Source organism: Chenopodium album, chromosome 14 (assembly GCF_948465745.1).
Source record: "Chenopodium album chromosome 14, dcCheAlbu1.1, whole genome shotgun sequence".
NCBI classification, from domain to species: Eukaryota; Viridiplantae; Streptophyta; class Magnoliopsida; order Caryophyllales; family Amaranthaceae; genus Chenopodium; species Chenopodium album.
The window spans coordinates 28,127,878-28,144,329 of NC_137847.1; the positions used below are offsets into that span (position 1 = coordinate 28,127,878).

General features: G+C 37.7%; 1 long non-coding RNA gene across 3 annotated transcripts; it reads left to right on the forward strand.

Moving 5' to 3' along the window:
- The first annotated feature begins 4,365 nt into the window (after positions 1 to 4,365).
- Positions 4,366 to 7,639, forward strand: LOC145579124 (uncharacterized). 3 transcript variants are annotated; one of them, XR_014099033.1, is made up of 3 exons: positions 4,366 to 4,773; positions 5,996 to 6,580; positions 7,157 to 7,639. It is a non-coding gene; the product is annotated as an uncharacterized LOC145579124 (long non-coding RNA). The 3 variants fall into 3 exon arrangements; XR_014099032.1 differs by having other exon boundaries at positions 5,996 to 7,639; XR_014099031.1 differs by lacking the exon at positions 5,996 to 6,580.
- Positions 7,640 to 16,452: the final 8,813 nt, after the last annotated feature.

Here is a 16,452-nt window from a genome sequence, read left to right on the forward strand (position 1 = left end):
AAATTCCTCACTTTCTCTCTCTAAATCTACTCCTAAACTATCCTTAAAACTAGAGAGAGAAACTCTCAACTAACTAAGAATTATGATAAAAAATGTATCTAAAAACTGCTTACAAAATCGGGTTACAAAATAGGTATATATAGGAGGCGCGAAGCAAAACCAAGCATGGAAGGAACCCGGGGAGGCGCGGGCTGGTGGTTCGCCCGCGCAGCAGGGTGGCGCGCCCGCGCTCCCCTGGGTTTCTTCGGCTCTTCTTGCGGCTTCGTGCGTTCGCTAAGGGCTTTGAATGAACGCTCCGAATGATGATGATGAACACCAAGGTTAGCAGCTTCTAAGGCACTTGATAGAGTGTTCAACACCACTCCTTCATGATAGCACGGCTTGAGAGCGCAAGAGCTAGAACTTGGAGAATCCACTTTCTTGCATCTTGAGCATTCCTATTGCCATGAGCTTGCTCCAAAAGCATCTCCCACCTTAGTAATCTATCAATATCAAGACCCGGACCTCGTACATTACCTATAACCACGAAAATAGAGCAAATAAAGGAGAAAAGACTAGAAAAACCAACAAAATGCACAAAAGCCACAAGATAAGATAAGAAAGGTAAAACAAAGACCAAATGCATAAAACTAAGCATTTATTAAGAACGAAAGCTATGAAAAGAAGGTGAAAATAACGTAAATGCTCATCAAATGGGTGCCATTATGACACCCATCAAATGCCCCCAAGCTTATCTTTTGCTCTTCCTCGAGCAAAACAAAATCAAGGGATGAAAAATGATGAGCTTATTCAAACAAACAAAAGACGAGAAGAGACAAGAATATACACTAACTCACTTTCATAGGAATCACGGTCAATTTTAGCGACTAAAGACAAGCCATTTAAACCCCTAGATTGCCCTAGAGGACGAGTGATGCTCTCGTAAAGGTTTCCTAAGAGATTAACCTATAATTCTCATAATAATACAAATAAGGCAAAGCATGAAAAAAAAAATCAAAAGAAAAGAAAAACAAACAAATGTTCATGGAAGGAATTTTCCAAATGTACAAGCACAAGTGAATGCAAATCTTTCTAAAAAAATATAAGGGAGTGCACGTTCCAAGATATCCGAGGTTGATTGAAACATCAATATGCTAAGCATAGAGAACTAGTATTCGCAATCCACTTTCATCTCAAACAGTCTTACTGCGTTCTTCCTATTAGTCTCAAATCTTCCCCTAGTGAGCATCTCAAAAGTTCCTCGAAGGAACCGGAAAAAGAGATAATTTTGGGCTACTCGACGTCTTGACTATGCATCCCCTCTCTATAGGCTATGAATCATAATTCCCTCCCCCGATATGTGACTCAACCTCTAGGTCAAAAGGACTTTCAAAGGTTGTAATGTAAGGGCAAAAAGGGTGAGGGTAGGCTTAAAATTTAAAATTTGGTGGTTTTCCTAATTAGTGAAGCTAAAAATGGCGCATTCTTAGAATCACAATCAAGTAGTCACCAAACAAAAACAAACTAACAACCCCAAGCTTATTCAAACTATACTCACAAACATATACACAAAAAGCGTGAGAACGCTTCCCCCCAAGCTTAAATGGAGCATTGTCATCAATGCTTAAAAGGGAGAAAAATTCACATCAAAATATTTTTGCATTTTCTCATTTTCACTTTTTGTTTTCTTTTTTTTTTATTGCTTTGTCCTCGCTTCTTTTAACTATGGACGGTTTTTTCAACTTTGCACTTGCATTGTCCTTGCCTTTGTTAACTTTGGACGGCTTTTTTTTAATTCATTTGCCATTATTCACAAAATATTCACAACACAAACTTGCTTACAAATATGAACCAATATCCAAACTCCTCCACCACAAACTCCAACAATAATGATCAATTGCTTCACAAAAACCAAGAATGAAAACAAAAATGAAACAAATGGCTCAAGATCTAAAGATGTGGCTTGAAAAGAAAGTTTATGGCTCAAATGGTTAGAAAGTAGGCAAATGTAAACCCAAAAACCAAAAATGAAGAAAACTATCCTAGAAAAGAAAAATTACCACCCCGAAAAGATGCCTTTGTCCTCCCTAGATGCTTCGGTCTCGGGCTTGAGAACCATAAGTCAAGATTCTAGATTAGGTCCGCAATAGTCAAGAATCCATGCCTCTCATGCAAATAAATGTTGATGGCTTGAAAAAGAATTAACCTCACATGGATGTAGCAAAAACTCACTATTGGTGTCAAATCGACTATAGGAAGCAACTACCAACATGCCACAAACAAGTAGAATCCAGTTTCATGGTCCCACTAGTTCTAACCAACTACCTTAGCATGCTTTATCCTAGAATCAACCAAGCATACTCTCAAACCGTGCACACCACTACCACTTAGGAAGAAAAGCATTCAATTATACAAGTACAAATGTTATTAAGTCCGAAGCAAGAACAAAACAAAACACATTGCAAATTTGCCTTGATAGAAACAAAAATCTTTTTGGAGTTTTTCAAAATATAAGAACATGGAAAAGCATATACAAATGTGCATAGCATATATGAATCAACATCCCACCAAACATGATAGAATACCCTCCCCCAAGCTTGAATGAGACAATACACTCAAACAAAAATCAAATCATCCATGGGAGGGGAAAACAAGGAGATCAATCCAACAAACCAACATATGTCCAACAAGTCATCATCCACTAGAGAAAGAGCAAGGAAGGATATTACCGGATATTAGGTGGGTCTAAATACCCGCAAATGACCCAATTAAACCTTTCAAAGCTAACAACCTCTAATATTGAATCTCGCCTTCCATATGCTAGCAATTGTGGTGCCAATCTTCCTTGATTCTTAATCCAAATCGAAGCACCAAAGTATATCAAGTCATGTACCTAGCAAAAGGCACACAAACATTTCCATGAGAGAAAATCTATTCTAAAAACAAAAGAAAATCTAATCTAAAGCACAGGTTACTTCCCGAGAAAGGCTTGCTTAAGGTCCAAGCTTGAACGCTCTAGAAAATAATAATTCAACGCACGCAAGAGCTAGTCAAATGCACTACTACACATTTCATGGGGGTGTAAATAGGCAAATGACGGAAAGAGAACGTGCAACAAGGATAGTGCACGCGAGTGAGGAGAGAGATGCCAAGAAAAAGAAGAAGAATCAAAAGAAAATTCAATAAAATAAGAAAAGGAAAAAGAAGAAGAAGAAGAAGAAGAAGAAGAAGAAGAAGAAGAAGGCAAACTCTCTTCAAAATATTTTTGGGTGGCAACATCACCCTTTTCCTCAACAATAGACGAATGAGGGACATTAAGATCGTCATAGACAAGAGGGGGTCCCCAATAGGCTCATCAACAAAGGAAGGGAGGGATATAGGAGTGTAGGGGATATGGTTGAAAATCCTTGAAAAAGGGACATGAGAGGAGGGAATAGGGCTATGGTCTCGCAAATGAACTCTTCCTCACCACCATGCCTTAAATCACCAATAAGAGCATGGAAATCAATCATTAAATTCTCAAAAGAAGAACACTCATGATCACCATCTCCCTTAAACATCCAACTCCCAAGAGGAACCACATAATCTCCTCCACTACATTCTTGAACAACAGCTCCCTCAACTTTCTTAAAGCCCAAAGTCTCAAAACCATGCATGAATGGATGCAAATTTATTTCAAAATCATCTCTCTCCCATGAAGCATTCTCAATGAACTCACCCAAAAGGCTATGGGTTTTCCTTTGACTCTCCAAAATTTTATTGACCATAACCTCAAACAAGTCCTGACAAGGGGTGAGACTAGGTCGTTGGACTAATCCTCCCTAGGCCAAACAAAATTTATATCACTCAACACACCCTTATACTAGTATAGGAGTAAGTCGAGGGTCGAACCACTAAGGACTGGGAGGTGATCACTATTGCTTTAGTTAAGCTATTCCGAAAAAGTGAACACTAGTGGAAAAATTGCTATTAGCTGCCCCCTATTAGCAACTGGCGTTATATATGTTAGTTACTAAAACACTAATTGAAACTGGCTAAAATATTGTTAGTTACAAATACTATATCATTAGCAACTGACATATATATGAACGTTGCTAATAATTGGTGGGTAAAAGTTTAAATTAATATTAGCAGCTGGCCTATCTAATGCCAGTTGCAAATACCGTGGCATTCGCAGCTGGCATAAAATTCACGCTACTAATAAATGTCAAGTAAAAGGTACAATTTTTTTTAGTAGCTGACTTATTTAATGCCCGCTACAAATACTTGGTCAACATAAAATTGACCAAAATAATTGTAGCCGGCCTTAAAGTGCCAGCTGCTAAAAACAACTACATTACGGAGTTTTCTTAAAATATATTGTGCAAAGTTAAAAGGAGCAGTTCTCAAACTTGAAACCCTCCTTCGTTTTCTCCGCCTCCCTTTGTGAATATGAAGCGCTCTCTCTCTCCTTATCAAACCCTAATTAATCTTTACTCAAAACGTCACCCTTTGATCTCCTCATCAAAGTAGTATTCACTCTCTCTCCTCATAAAGTTCTATTCCATTGATTTAGCTATTTAGTGTTTCAGCGAGGGAGAAGGCGGAGTTAACGAAGACAATCCTTCATGTATGAGCCTTAAGGTGGCTTCATCTGCTCGAAAATGGCGATGCCCCTTTACAATCCTTTGTCGCTTCAAAGAATCATCTTTCTCTTACATCGAAATAGAAGCTGTTACAATGGAAGCTATGGAACTCATAATTATTTACCTGGAGTTTGATATAGGGTGAGGTACTGCTCCTCAAAATTTTAAGGTATTCGACATTTTTTAAAAAATTTCTTTAATTATTAATGTTTTCTTTTACTTTAATTAGGTAAATTTTTAATTTTTTGCATTTTACATTTATAATTTTGCTCTGATTTTGATTTTTGCTGTTCTGATTTTGAGTTACGCTTGTTTACTCAAAACAATCAATGCTTGGATAACTCATAGGTTACTGTACTTTTAAAATAATTGTAGTTATATCAATTGTATGTTAAATTATTATTGCTTTAATGGTTATAGGTTTAAAGCACTAATAGATGGGGATGTGTAGTTATATCAATTAGAATTGATTAATACTAGCTTTTGTATCTGCTTCTCATTAACTTATCAAATGTGATTCCTCTCTTAGAAAAAAATTTATATGATAACGGGTAGGGCACTAGGCTACTAGCTAGTGATACAAACAACGCCATATAGTTTCTTAGAAAACATATAGGTTCTCTTTTTTGGGTACTAGTGCAATAGCACTAATGGATTCCATTTTTATATCATGATGTTGGTTTATCTTGTTATTTGGCCTTTTAATCTAATGTGATGATCATAATTGTAAAAGGTAGCTTTCACAAAACATATAATTTCTCTTTTGGGTACTAGTCCACTAGTAGCACTAACAGATGCTATTGTATATACTATACAAAGTATTACATTGAGTTTCATTTTTGAAAAAAAAAGAGGTTAGGTGTGACAAACTAATTGGACAATATGGTATAGGTTCATACTGTCATGGGATGTGTTTTAGTTGTGCCTAAGCATTATAATTAATTTATTAGAATGTGAGAGGCTTTTTGAGTTTGGTTATGTATTTTTGAGTTTGGTATGTGTGAGTGGTACTTCAATAAAAATAAAATAAAAGCATTTATTTAGAAGCACTTCAATGTAATGCCAAAGGAAGCCAAGCAGACCCCTGCATTTCAAAGGCTATGAGGGCCGAGTGTTTTTGAGCCATAAAATATTGTTATCCTTGGTTCTTAGCTTCTCACTGAAGCTGTAATACTTCCCTTGTTAATAATTGCTTGATGAATTAAGAAACATATGTGAAAACAAATCTAGGTACTTAGATGTCAATATCGTCTGCTTCTCCACTTATTTCTATGATATTACATAATTTTCCAATTCACACCATTTTTTTTTTTTTTTTGCATTTTGAGATATAACCTTTTTGAAGTTGTCGCATTAATTCCCAGACAAGTTTCTGGTGCTTGTTTTGGCAGGTACTTTTGTATGATAAAATTCCCTGTTTGTACAACCTATACTGGAGGAAATGCTCTATATTCCTATAATTTGGATGAGATGCCAGTTTCCTCTTCATCTGCTGATAAACGAGATCTAAATCAGTACTCTGTATTTTCTTTCTCTTTTTTTCTTGTCTTCTATTTCACATCTCTCTTTCACAGCCAGCCTAGGAAGGAGTCCAATGTGCTGCATGTTATCATGTCAACTATGGAGAATGTATTTGGTTTTACTTAGATGAGTTTCCATTATTGATTTCCTACTAACCTAATTTTGGTGACTCTACTTCATATCAATTTATTTTATTTTATTTATTATTATTATTTTTATTTTTTTTTTGCTGCTACATTTCTCTTGTTTTGATTCAAGTGTGTTGTTTGTGAGTTGTAATTTATTTCATGAAGCTAGAGTTTGGTTTGTTGCGCTTTTGTGTCTCTGAGTTGTGCTGTGTAGATGGATTTACCTTAACTTGCCGGATTGACATTGTCAAGAGTCAAGACCGAACAAAAGTTGAAGGATTTCTCATCATATGCTCCTGAGTCCTGATTAGGATTGCATAAAAGCTGGTAAATGCATGGTCTGTTCCTTGGTTGCTCTATTTGGCATATTAACTTGTTAGTGTAACTGAAAATTTTATGAAGTGTTTGTCAATTATCAAGGAAAAAATCAGCCTCCCGTCAAAAAAAAAAAAAAAGAATTCAGCCTGATTTTGCAATTTCGAGCCTAATTCTCTAGTTTGGAATTTGATTTTGAGAAACTTTGGAAATAGTTTACTATCGCATTTTCTAGATTCATCTGTTTGGGATACAGTTAGGTTTGCTGCTGTATAATATATTAGGATTATTTATAGCTATATTGTGCTCAAGTAACTTGGTGGTGATAGTTGGTTTTTCTATGAACTTTGAATTGCAAGTCTTGAATCTTATATTTCACTTCAATGTGTGCTAGAGTAGGAAATATAGGTGTTCAATGTTGCCAATATTGGGCTATTATTTTCTCCCCATTGACTCTGTACATTAAAGGCTGTGTACTGTATAATCCTTTCAAACTTAACTTTAACCCTATACACATTGACTCACCATGTCTATTAACTAGGTCATTATTTACATCTCAATCAGTTTTATTTTTATTCATTTTGGCAGTTGGACAAGAGTTCATTCTCAATAGATCAGCTATGGATTTCGATTACGCCCACTACACACTCCATTTCTCTTCTATGCTGCTGCTTCTGTGCTATAGTTCTGCTTCTGCGCTGCTATTCTGCTACTGTTTAGCTACTTCATTATTTTCTGCTCAACTCTTGCCATAAGTGTATTGGCTTTGCTGAAGAGAGCACCTACTGTTGTAGAAGAGAGCAGTGAAGCACCCTTGGCTCTAGTTGTTGAGAGTAGTGAGACTCTAGAGCAAGAAGAAGCTAGTGAAGAGACTCCTGAAGAAATAATTAAAGGTCATTTTACTAAAAAATATTAGATGAGATACATTAGCTTTATGTGTTAGCTTTCTAGTTTCTATATTCGTCTTTAGTATATATAACCTTGTAATTTTTCAAACAATTTGTTATTAATGTATAACATAAAATTAACACAATTTTTTTGTTATAAAAGTAACTTCTAATATATTTCGTAGATCATTGTAGTAAAATTACTTTTTTTTATTTTATTTAAAAAAGAAAGATAATTTGCAACTGGCCTAATTATATGCCAGCTGCAAATAAGTGGTATTAGCAGCGGGCCTAACACCAGGCCAGTTGAGAATAATACCTCTTTTAAGTTTAAAAAAATATTCGCAATTGGCCTAGCTTAATGCCAGCTGCAAATAATCATTATTAGCAACGGGCTAAAACAAAGCCAGTTGCGAATAATTCGTTTGTACAACTAAAATGAAGAGTATTTGCAACGGGCCATTTCATATGCCAGTTGCGAATAATGACTATTAGCAACGAACAAGCGTCAGTTGCAAATAATATTCTCATTAGTAGCCCCCGCAGTAGCAGCCCTACTCGGCAGTTGCTAAAAGCCACTTTTCGCCAGTTGCTAATGGAGTTTTTCCACTAGTGGAAGTAGAGGTGTGATAATTCTAAAACAACTAAACTAACAAGAAGAAATCAAATATATCAAGCACTAGGGTTTAGGATCCACATATACTTGCAATGGATATGACTAATCGGGAATGAAATTGACTAAGTCGAGTGTTGCGAGGGAAAATCAATTATGCAATCAAGAGAGTATGATAAGCTAATCTCCTAGAGGTCAAACTAGCGTCAACTACGAGAGACTCTAGCTAGGAACTTCACAAACCAACTCAATCGACAAATGCAAGCCACAAATCAATTGTCCGTATCAATGTGAACCTACAATGCAATCTAGTATGAATAACTAAGTTGATCACTCCTAAATTAAACACACACATGCACATAATCAATCAACCAATTTAATCTCAACATCAACTCCATCAATTTCCCCCAATAAGCATCAATCCATTACTCATATATGCTTCACCATCACCCTAGCAAGTAAACTACTCACAATCCATCAAGAAAATAGAAATCAAAACTAAGCTAACCATCAATTTCATCATCATCAATTGAAATCAAACAAAATCAATCAAACAATCAATAAACTTGAACAATTAACAAAACAATTAAAATAAAAACTAAAGATTGAATTAAAGTGAAAGAGATTCTTACAAACTTGAGCCAAATCAAAGAAATTATACTTGAAATCATCCAATTGCAACATTCATCAACTAATCAATCATCAACCTTCAAGTTTCTCTCTCTACAAAACTAAGAACTAGAGTTTCTCTCTCTAAGAAAATCTAACCTATTTCTAAAAACTAAAAACTTCTCTCTCTAAAAATAGAAGGAAAAACAATATATAATAAAACTAACAAAGAGAAGGTAGTTAGATCGTCCAAAGAAACCCACACAGGCGCGGCCATCACCCAAGGAAATGTGCAGTCGCTTATAAAAGGGTACGGAACAGAGACCCTGGGTGGCGCGGTCGTGCCATCAGGCTGTGCGGCCGCGCCATGGTCCCGCGCGCCCGCGCCTGGGAGCAGGGCAGCCCCCTTCCTCTTCGACCTTGCTCTTCCTCGCGCGCTCCACTTGATGATGTTGATGAACACGAAAGGTGGCATTCTTGAAATGGCCTCCACGGTGGGTTCAACACCAAGAATGGTGACCCCACCACATGAATGCACCAGCTCGAAAACTTGAACCTGGCGTTCCTTCAAACTTGAACCTCAAATGGTAGGCGAGCGGGATCTCTTAATGATGTGAAACATGGGAAGGAGACTCAGAAATCCTTGTATTATGATCTTCAAACTGAAAAATGAACGAAAACAAAAAAAATAAAGGGAAAACTAGCATAATAAACTAAGAAATGTAAGAAAATAGAAAATCAACTAAGAGAAATACAAACTAAAGAAATAAAGAGCAAAACTAAGAGAAATCTAAAGAAAAGAGACATATAATAGCATGAATTTCACCTTAAAGAGGATCAAATGAGTGCCATAAATGACACTTATCAAATTCTCCCAAGCTAAACTTTTGCTCGTCCTCGAGCAAAACAAAGCAAGAAAGAAAAAGGATGAAAGAGTTATTCAAAAAGAAAAAGAAAGACTCAAGATGGGAATATACACTAAGACTCACTTTCGTAGGAATCACGGTTTTTTTTAGCTACAACAAGCCCTTTAAACCCCAAAGTCGCCTATGAGGACGAGTGAGGTCTCGTAAAGGTTTCCTAAGAGTTTGACCTATAACTCTTCAAAAGAAAGCATGAGGCAAAACATAAAGGTAACATCAAAGCAAAAGAAAAGAGAAAATAGAAACCTCTACGAATTGGACTTTACAACATGACTACATTTCAAATGAATGAAAAACTTTCTCAAGTAAGTAGAAGTATGCACGTTCCAAGATATCCAAGGTTGATAAAAGAATAAAATATGCTAAGCGTAGAGAACTAGGTATCACACTCCACTTTCATCTCGTTCAATCTTACCGCGTTCTCCCTACTAGCTTCAAATCTACCTCTAGTGAGTATCTCAATGGTTCCTCGAAGGAACCGGAAAAGAAGATTTTATAGGCTACTCAATATCTTGACTATGCATCCCCTCTCCTTAGGCTATAACTCACATCTCCCTCCCCCGATGAATGACTCAACTGCTTAGGTCAAAAGGGCTTTCCCCAAGGTTGTAATGCAAGGGCGAGAAAGGGTGCGGGTAGGCTAAAATTTGAAATTGGTGGTTTTCCTAATCAATGAAGCAAAAGAATGGCCAATTCTTAGGATCACAATCAAGTAGTCACCAAACCAAACAAAAATACATACACCCCATACCCCCAAGCTTATTCAAAGCTATACTCACAAACATATATACAAAAAGCGTAAACGCTTCTCCCCTAAGCTGAAATGAAGCATTGTCCTCAACGCTTAGAAGAAGAAAAGAATTACATTAAAATATTTTTGAATTTTCACATTTTTTTCACCTTTTTTTTTTTTCGTTTTCATAACAATTGTCCTCGCCTCTTTTAACTATGGACGGCTTTTTACAACTTTGCATTTGAATGTCCTTGCCTTTTTTAACTTTGGATGACTATTTCATTTATTCACTTGCCATTATTCACAAAATATACACAAAACACAAGCTTTCTTACATTTTTGAACCAATATCCATACTAACATACCACAATCTCCAAAATATGATCATTTGCTTCACAAAAACCAAAAATGGAACAAAAAGAAACAAAAGGCTCAAAATCTAAAGATGTGGCTTGAAAAGAAGGGAAAAGGTTCTAATGGTTAGCAAGTAGGCAAATGTAAACCCAAAAACAAAAATAATGAATACTATCCTTGAAAAAGAAAAATACCACCCCGAAAAGATGCCTTTATTCTCCCTAAATGGTTCAGTCTCGGGTTTAAGAACTACGAGTCAAGATTCAAGATTAGGTCCGCAATAGTCAAGAATCCATGCCGCTCATGCAAATAGATGTAGATGGCTTGAAAAATAATGAACCTTACACGGATGTAGCAAAAACTCACTATTGGCGTCAAATCAACTATAGGAGCAACTACCAAGCATGCCACAAACAAGTAGAATCCGGCTTCATGATCCTCCTAGTTCTAACCAACTACCTTAGCATACGTTTATTTCTTGAACCAACCGAGCATAATCTCAAACCATGCATACCACTACTACTTAGGAAGTTATTCATGCGAAGGCAAAAGTCAAGTGATATGTAGTCCAATTCATAAAAGTGAAGAAAAGAAAAAGCCTCAAAACTATATACAACTTAAAAGAAAAAGAAAAAGAAAAGAAAAACAAAGGAAAGAAAAACAAAGAAGAGAGGAAAAACAAAGATATAGGAAGAATAGGAAAACAAAGAAAGGAACAAAAATGCACATATAACACATAATTCCCAATCGTAATACAAGTGATCAAATGGCAACATCGCCAAAGATCCCAAACACTCTAGGTGTTATAAGCATACATCCTCGAACCATTCAACTTCCCCTAAACTAATCCTAATCTATGCATCCAAGAAAATAAAAGAGAAAAATTAGAAAAGTTTCACCGGGCAATCCATGCTTAGCCAATAACAAGAAGTCATGAAAATTATCACCGAGTAAAGCTCCAAAAGCATAAGCAAGAATAAGAGAACCAGATGAGATCAAAAGTAGAAAAGAAGGCTATATATAAAGAAAAATTGTTAGTAACTTCTAAGAAAAACAAAAGGAATAGAAAAGCATAAAAAGAAAAGAAATTCAAGAAAAATAAGATCGGAGAAAAGCGAGAACGATAAATCATCAACAAACAGAGGCAATCATCAGTAAGATAGATATACAACAATCATCATCAGTAGAGTATTAGTAGAGAAATCATCAGAAAATCATCATCAGGACAGCAGAATCAAAGAATCACCAGCAAGCATAATCAGAAAAACATCATCAGAAACATCATCACGAAAGAAATCCGAACATAGCCAAAGTGAACCACTAAAGCAAGGGGGAAACTCATGAAGCACAGCCAATCACAATAAAAGTCCCCCACGTTCGAAATGAGCTACCTCCCCCCCAGCTAAACCCAGCAACAAGGCATACAAAGTAAGACAAGTGAAAAACAAGCAAAAGGGAGGGTAGCCAAAATGGTATCACTCGGCACTATGGAAGGGGTAGAATGGGTACCTCAACAATATCGGAAATCACATGGCTCACAACATCATCAACAACCATGGGTGCCTTACCCCTTAACCTACTCTCCTTCCTCAACAAATCCAAGGCATAGAAATGGGACCAATCATCTAAGACGGGCGGCCCCGAAAGTCCCCACCTACCACTAGTCTTAGGGTTAGGGAATGGGTTAGGATTGGCCGGGTCATAGGCAAAGTCACATCCTCCGGGCCTCTTGTAGTCATAATCACCCAGAGAAGTCCCACGTGAAAGGAATGGTGTCCTTCGAACAAGTGTATTATTCTGATAGCGGGTTCAGAATTATTAGAAAGCTAATATATTCAGTAAGGTCAAGTGATCGGAATGCCTGGGTGGAGGCCGCTTCCGATCAGTAATATTAATATAATTAATATTACAGCTTAATCTTGACTGAACCCTTCGGGTCACACCCAAGCAAATTTATGCGAACCAACTCGACGAATTAATTCGGAAGAAACTAATTCGTCGCCTGAGTGTTAAATATTTAGACGTCGGTAATTCGAGCTTAGAGCGTCGAAACCGATCGTCGGAATTCGAGTCTAAAATGATAAAAGACGAGACGCTCAAAATAATAATAAATTGACCATATTCCCGAAAATACCCCTAGCATCGGTGTGCCCCGAGCATCCGAATGCTAGGGGCAAGACGACCTAGCACACCGTGCTAGCAGCCCCGGCCAGCCGCGGCTAGGCACAGCAGCAGCCGCGCCGTGCCACGGCAGCAGCCGCACCACGGTAGCAGCCGCAGCCGCACCAAACCGCAACAGCAGCACCACCAAACCGCAGTAGCAGCCGCGCCGTGCCACGGCAGCAGCCGCAGCCGCACCAAACCGCAGCAGCAGCTGGTGCGGGCCGGGCTCGGGCCGAGCTCGAGCTTGGCTCGTGGCTTGGCTCGGGTCATAGGGCCATGAATAAGGGGAAGCTTGGAATATGGGAGTAAGTAAGAGAGGACATATGGCACAAGGAAAGTATTGAGTGGGGAGCAAGTATGGTCCCCTACTCTCCATGTGGTCCTCACCAACCCATCTCACATGGTAATGCCACTTGTAGATTTATTATTAGTTTGCAATTTTAATTTAATTTAGCTTTAAATTAATTTGTGGAATTTCATGATCCCACATTGATGGGATAGAAATTCCCACTCATACTTTCCTCTATAAATACCAAGCTTTGGGTTTTGGAGGAAAGTGCTTGAGTGGGAGTTAAAAAGAGCATTCCATAATTTTTGGGAAAACTCTTAAAATCACATAACACTCGGGTTTGGGTCGGACCTTGCTAACCCCAAGGTAGTAGACCTTAAAGTTGTGTTCGCCCATTTGTGGGTGGATACCGTCGGAGGCGCGGCGCTTGACGTGCTAGTAGCATTCAAGTAAGAGCCCCGGGTTTTGGGCGAAGCTCGCTTCGAGGGTAAGATTCGTTATCTTTTCTTTGTGAATATTTATTTATGCTTTGTGATTTTAATTATTGCGAGTGGTTCCTTGGGAGGGGTTGTTTCCGCGGTGAGTCGGACTCACCAAACCCCAACACCACAAATAGCACTTGGGGCCACATTAGGCCCCTCCCAATATGGGTAACACAAGCGAGGGCCAACGGATTTGTCAAAGGGCTCCCATTGAGGCACGGGTCCTTGTTGGACCGGGAGGTACGGATAGTTCAAGTAAGGCTCAATCTGTCCTCTACTCACATGTAAATCATAGACTCGTCTAGCATGATAATCATAACCCATGACAAAATCATGACCAAAAGAAGAAGTAGACAAAGTATGGGAAATAGAATCAAGCTTAGCATGCAAACTAGACAAATCATGAGAAGAAGTAGAAGAAGAAGAAGAAGGATTAGAAGTACCTCCTCGAGACCTCGGGGGTAAAGTGAGAGCAAGTGAGTGATTCGGGACTTGAGGGTTGGGACGGAAATTAGGTAATGGAGTCTTCCTAAGAGATTGGTCGATCGGCCACTTGTTCGGCCGCCAAGGACGGTAGGAGTCCAAACAACGGGCGGTAGCCTCCGGATGTGGAATAGGGCACCAATCGGTTGTCCTAGAAACCTTCCAAATGTACAAGTATTTTTGAGTAGTACGCTCTGAGAATCGTTGGTTGATCAAGACATTGATCAAATGTACAAAGGTTGATTTATTTTCACATAATTGCAAACTAATTGCTTTTTAGTGTGAAAATTTTATTTTTGAGGCTTCCTAAGTATTAAAGATTCAATCTTTATTTGTGATAAGTGATTGAAACTTTGAAAACCACTAAATTCCATGTTATTTTGAGTTGAACTTTGTTGTTTTAATCATTTTGAGTTGATTAGAAACATAAAGTTTCGATTATTGTGATAGAAATTTGGTTATCTTCATGTTGGAAGATATAATTTTCAAGGATTCACAAATTTTAGATGTTGGAATTTTCATTTGAACATTAAAGTTCATATTTTTTCCAACTTCCCTTTACTTTGTCAAATTCTCAAGTTTAATTTAAAATGATTAAATTGAAAGTGAGAAATTGCCTCAATTTTATTTTGCACCAAGCTAAACCAATTTAATTAAAGATGGTTCTTGGAATTATTTTGGTTATTGCACTTTGAAATTTTATTAAGTTAGACTTGTTTAAAATTTTATTTTGCTCACTAAATTAGTTCTAAAATTAATTTAGAATTAATTATTTTTGTCTCGCGGAAAAGGGATAAAATCCCAAGGTGGTGGCACGCAAAACGAGGCAATGCACCACCATGGCGAGCCGGGCTGCACAGCAGCCTGCATGTGGCTGCCACGGTGGTTGCGCCGCCTCGATGGTGGGCCACACGCGCGGCAGCAGCCACGCGCAGCAGCAGCCACGCGCGGCTGTGTTGTGGCAGCGGCTCGCGGCCGTGTGCCGTGGGTCGTGTGTTCGTGGTCTTGGCATGTGCGTATGTTTGGTGCGGTGAGGTGACTAGCCGTAGTAGGCTTGATGTTAATTATTTTGCCGTTTATTTATTTTAATTAATTTTGTTAATTTTAATTAAAATTTTGGGAGGCTAGGCCTCGGGTTTTTTGAGCGGCATTGGCAAAATTTCATTTTGACAAGTTTGGGTGCTACCGACTTAATTTATTGGATTAATTAAGGAAATGCGGAATTTAGTGGGAGCTTCAATTATTAATGACATAATTTATATAATCGGTTTAACAACTTTGACTAGTTTTAATTAGGCGTGTTAATCGGATTAACCACCTAGATTAGTTACTAGTGCGCGCGTTGTTTGAATGCATTTTACTTGTTGTTAATTTTGTAAATTGCATGGGCCATTCACAAATAGTGAATGGATGAATGGAATATATATATTCTCTCTCTCTCACAGGTTTTATGAAATGGCAACTAGTGGGACTCGACTAGGATAGAAAATACGGACTACGTGCCGTTATGTATTTTTGTAAATCTAAATACGGTCTACGCACCATTAAGTATTTTTGTACTTTTATATTTAGATTATTCCTAGTTGTAGACACTAGTTTTGCATAGTTTGGTTAAGTCTTGAAGACGGCGTATCTTGGAAGACAAAGCATTGAAATGCAAATGAAGACCTTTTGAAGATATGAAGATTTCAAGGGGTCATGCTAGTTCCCAATATGCATCTATTATTTCGCTTTATATTTTATGGTTATATATATGTGTGTGAAATATTCGTTAGATGCATGTTTAGGTTTTCTTGATGTTGCGATGATTAGTTAAGTTCACTTAAATCAACCAACATAAAAATCCTAGGTCCCTAATAATATTGAGTAAAACTTGCCTTTCCAAAACAACACTTACTAACCGGACGATGGTGATGGTAGGCTACGCCAAAGCGAGGTGCCATCACTCCTCTAAGGGGCATAAGGCACACCGGGTGTGCACGTTGGTTTTGGTTTAACTCATCGGTATGAGTGAGGAGTCCTCACATACCGTGGCAAAAGAGATACATCGTCAAAGATGCATTAGATGCGACGATTGTCTAACCAAGAGTGGCTTAGAGCCATTAGCAAGGCAATGCTTACCGAGAAGATTGAGTGTTTAAGACAAGCCAAAGCATGCTTAACCACTCTTTGTTTCTTTGGATCTTGGAATCGCCTTATTTTCGCCAAATAGGGACAATTTTTATGCGTAAATAAGACGTTTAATAAGATTGAAGTTTGCATGAATGCTATTAAATTTCAAACTTATTATGTTCTTGATAAATGGTTATACTTTGCACTTATATTCATAGTACTCTAAATCAAATAAT